Below are 5,403 nucleotides of genomic sequence, written 5' to 3' on the forward strand. Positions count from 1 at the left end.
GTATAAATATAACTAAACCATGAGAAATGAAAATAGGCAACTAACTAATGTTCTTCAGTCTAACTAAACATCCCCTTTCCAAATCCTTCGGACCTTCCAACCGCCTTTAGTAATTGGACATGCAAACACAATTATATCAAATAAATAAATGCACAAGTAGGAAGCAAATATGGCAATTAGACATAAATATGTAGACAATTAGGCATTCTAAACAAATCACTTATAATGCAGATGATGTATGCCTGTCCTAGTGGCTGATGAGTCTCATCTGTCGGTTATAGAGCCAACTCGACAAGTCTTGGTAGCTAACCATTAGACTGTGCCTTTGTTGTGCATCCCCAACTCGAGTTATCCACAATATAATCATAACTCACATCCAACACCCTCACTGATGTATATTCACAGGGGGAAGCTCATCCAAAATTTTCAGTGTCTGGCCATACTTACGACATAAGGTTAGCAGAGTATCGAGTCTCCACCTGAAGCACGTGGTGGCTAGCCACTACTTTCACCCAAGAAAACTCGTATCTCAGATAGGTGGATTGTAACAATCACAATCTCAATAATTCAGCATATATGCATTAAATCTCAACCATACATTAACATTCATCTCAGTCATCCGGCTTAAAAATCATAATTCATTATCAACCATAAACCATCATCACACACAGTCATTCGACTCTTATCATACTCAGCCATTCGGCTCATATCATACATAGCACTCTACCATCTTCCTCAATAACTCATATCATCATCATTAGTCATAACTCTTCATTACATCCCCTTTCTTCATCCACAAGATACCCATTTCCCTAGCTTCTTCTCTATCATTAGGCATTTTACATTGATTTAAGATTTAAAGGATGAAAATAGGGGTTTATAAGCTTGAAGCAGCATCTCGGAAGGTTACAAGCTTGTTGGAAAAGTGAAAGACTTGAAAACAGGGGTTTTATAAGAAAACAGGGTCGTGTGCATACGTACAGGGGTGTGCATGCGCACGTCCAAAAGTATTTTCAGAAAGTATGTGTGTGCACGGGGTTGTGCGTACGCACAGAAAGCAAAATTTTCAATGTTGAGTGCACGCACAGGATGTGCGAATGGCATCAACAAAACGTCCTTCCCAACGTGTGCGTGCGCACAGAGCTGTGCGTACGCACAGCTTGCAAAACTTTATTGAATGTGCGCGTGCATAAGGCATGCTAGCGCTCCCAACAGCAGCCACTTCCCTGTGTGTGCATACCACAAGTGTGTGCGTGCGCACAGGTTCAGAAATCCACAGGGTGTGCGTGCGCACACAAACCAGAAATCACAAATTCTACAGAATTTGCAGAATTTATATTTCAGGCCCAAACTTTCAATGATCATATCTCCTTCCACAAAATTCAAATTTCTACCAAATTTAAACCATTTTAAAGCTTATGAAATTATCTTTCATTTGATATAACAAGTATCAAATTCTAAAAATAGTAGCTCAAGATATGATCCGTTGAAGTTCATCAAAATTTTATTTTTACCAAACCTTATAAACTTCCAATTTCTAAAACATACATTTCTAAATTCATTCAAAACCAACCAAAACTCAACCCTTCCAACATCAAGCATTTCCAAACCCTCATCCAATCCTCAACCCACCAATTCTTCCCTCTTTAACCAATCCCAATTCAATAACTTCGATTCATAAACAACATTCCACATCTCAATTCTCCAAACAATTATTCAATTTCATCAATCACTAAGAATATACATATCAATCTCACACACCAAAGCATGTTTACTAACAAGAGCATCAATATAATCAACACTTGAGCATATCAATCCATATCACATACAATTTTACATGCTTTACCAACAATTATCACCATTCACAATCATTCTACCATTATGCATATATTAAACTCAATCCATATCATCCAACAACTACATCAACATTTTAAAATCCTATCCTAGAGGTCACTAGCCTAAGTTTTCACAACCACATTACATTTTAGATATAAGAAATGAAATCATACCTTGGCCGATTTCCGTTCCACCTGGAACACTCTCAAATTCAACTTTCAAGGTCTCAAAGCTTCCAAGATCAGATTTCCAGCTTGTATATCACCTCAACTCCTCAAAATCTCCATCAAACTTCAATCCATTCATATATATACCTTGCCTAACACACATAATATACATCCATCCATACAAACTCAATATCTAATCACAACAACTCAAGCATTTGACTTAGGATTCAGATACTTACCAAGCCCAAGGACCAAAAGAGGTAAGAAGAAGCTTTTTCTTCAAGCTAATTGGATCCTATAACATCAAAACTCAAAATCTTAACGCTTTACCCACTAAATTTTTGAAATTAAGGGCTATGGAAACCGAATTAAAATCATGGCTTACCTCAATAATAATTGTATGGGTTATTTAGAGTTCGATGTTGTGGTCGTGTGGTCGCAAACGGTGCATCAATCGGAGCTTCGGATCAAAAGTTATGATCAATTGAAGATTGAAGTGATTTGGAACAAGGGTTTCATGCTTTCCCCCTTTTCCTTGCTGAGTGTTTATGTTTCTTGTGATGAAGGAAGGGTTGTGCCCTTTATTATTGGGTTGGGCCATGGGCCCAATACAGGCCGAGTTGGCCCGGTTTGGCCCGTTTAGTCCAATCTTGGGCCGATTTATTTAAAATTGGTGTCAAAATTCTCATTTTAATTTTCTTTATCATATTATATCATAAAAATCTCATTTCCTTATTCTCTAGAATATATTTTAATTTATGGGTTAATTAGTCATTAATTAACCAGGTTTTACATTCTACCCACCTAAATGAGAATTTTGCCCACAAAATTCGAATTTAGTTACCTGAGAATGGGTGGGGGTAGTCTGTTTGCATTTCTTATTCAAGTTTCCAAGTGTGCTCCTTAATTCCGGCCCAAATCCATGCCATTTTCACTAATAAAACCTCTTTCATGTGTAACTTCTTAATACTCATGTCATCAATCCTGACCGGAGTCATCGACAGGGTCAAATCTTCCTTTAACTAGACCGATTCAAGTTCTAACACATGGCTAGCATCAGGAGTATACTTTTGAAGCTGCGACACGTGAAATACATCGTGCAGATTCAAAAGGTGAGGCGGTAGAGCCATCCGATACGCTACCGGTCCAACTCTCTCAAAAATCTGGAACGGACCGATGTATCGGAGACTCAGCTTCTTCGTCTTAATCATTCTACCTACTCCTGTTGTCGGAGTAACCCTAAGGAAAGCATGGTCTCCTTCCTCAAACTCTAAGGGCTTCCGCCTCTGATCGGCATAATTCTTCTGATGGCTCTGAACAGTGAGCATCCTATCTCTGATTTTCTTAACTTGTTCAGTGGTTTCAGCTATCATCTCAGGCCCCCAACAAGCTCTTCTCTCCAGCTTCATACTAGCATAGTAGAGATTGGCATCTCCTCGATACAAAGCCTCATACGGAGTCATTCCGATGCTCGCATGGTAGCTATTATTTTACGCAAACTCCACTAGCGGCATGTATAATTCCCAGCTCGCCAGCTAGTCCAAAACATAAGCCCTCAACATGTCCTTTAGAGTTTGGATCATCCTTTCAGATTGACCATCTGTTTAAGGATGGTAAGCTGTACTCAAGCTCAAACGGGTTCCAAAATTTCTCTGAAATGCACTCCAGAATCTTGAAGTGAAACGGGGATCTCTGTCAGAAATTATAGTAGTAGGCACACCATGAGGTCTCACAACCTCCTTTGTGTACAAGCGTGCTAACTTCTTAAGAGTATAGTTCAACCAAATGGGTAGGAAGTGGGCCGACTTCATTAGCCAATCCACAATTACCCATACAACATCAAAACTAGTTCTAGTTCTCGGCAATCCTGACACAAAATCTATCGCAATGCTCTCCCACTTCCATTGCAAAATCTCCAAAGGTTGCAACGTCCCGGAAGGTCTCTGATGTTCAATCTTCACCTTTTGACAAGTTAAGCAATTTGAGACATATTCCACCACATCATTCTTCATACCAAGCCACCAAAACATAGACTTTAGGTCATTGTACATCTTAGTACTCCCCGGGTGAATAGAGAATCCACTTTTGTGCGTTTTCTTTAGGATATCATGTCTCAAAGTCCAATCATCTGGCACAATGATCCTACCCTTGAATCTCCATAACCCATCTTGATCCCATGACAATCTCCACTGCTTCCCTTGCTCAATAGCTGGTGGTGCACAGAATTGTGATCACACTTTTCACAACTCCGGTACAACTAACCAGCAAGTGCACTAGCTCGTCCAAGTAATAAAACCTTACGCGAGTAAGGGTCGATCCCACGGAGATTGCCGGCTTGAATCAAGCTATGGTCATCCTGTAAATCTTAGTCAGGCGGATTCAATTGGTTATGAGTTTTGATAATTGAAAGATAAATAAAATGCAAATTAAAATAAAGATACTTATGTAATTCATTGGTGGGAATTTCAGATAAGCGTTTGGAGATGCTTTGTTGCTTCTGAACCTTTGCTTTTCTATTGTCTTCATCCAATCATGCGTGCTCCCTTCCATGGCAAGTTGTATGTTGGTGGATCACCGTTGTCAATGGTTACCATCCGTTCTCTCGTTAAAATGGTCCAGCTACGGTTTCTGTACGGCTAATCAACTGTCAGATTTCTCGTCTCGGATGAAAAATACCAGGCACAGCTACCGCACGGCTAATCATCTATCGGTTTTTACTTGTGTCAGAATAGGATCTCTCTATCCTTTTGCACACTGTCACTGCGCCCAACATTCGTGAGTTTGAAGCTCGTCACAGTCATCCCTTCCCAGATCCTACTCGGAATACCACAGACAAGGTTTAGACTTTTCGGATCTCAGGAATGCTGCCAATTGGTTCTAGCCTATACCACAAAGGTTCTAACCTCACGGACTCAGTCTGTGGATCAGAGACCCAAGAGACTATACTCCGGCTGTCGTCCAATGACTACGTTGAATATCATGTAGACCGTTTGTGGTTGTCAGGCACGCGGATATTGGATAAGTGAGTAACGAAGATAGTGGGTGATTGTCACGGGTCACCCCTTCATTCTGACTTAACTGAATTAAGTACGAGAGTATATCTTGGAGAAGAAGTAAGCGTGAATTGAAAGAGAAACAATAGTACTTGCATTAATTCATGACGAACAGCAGAGCTCCACACCTTAATCTATGAGGTGTAGAAACTCTACCGATGAAAAATACATAAGAGAAAATAGCCTAGGCATGGCCGTAAAGCCAGCCAAGCATGAAGATCATAAAAAGGATCCGAATACAATATGAAAGACTAGTGTTTATACTAAACTAGTTACTAAGGATTACAGAAAATAAGTAACTAAGTGCAGATAGCGCATAAATCCACTTCCGGGGCCCACTTGGTATG

The sequence above is a fragment of the Arachis hypogaea genome, chromosome 1 (assembly GCF_003086295.3).
Source record: "Arachis hypogaea cultivar Tifrunner chromosome 1, arahy.Tifrunner.gnm2.J5K5, whole genome shotgun sequence".
NCBI lineage: Eukaryota > Viridiplantae > Streptophyta > Magnoliopsida > Fabales > Fabaceae > Arachis > Arachis hypogaea.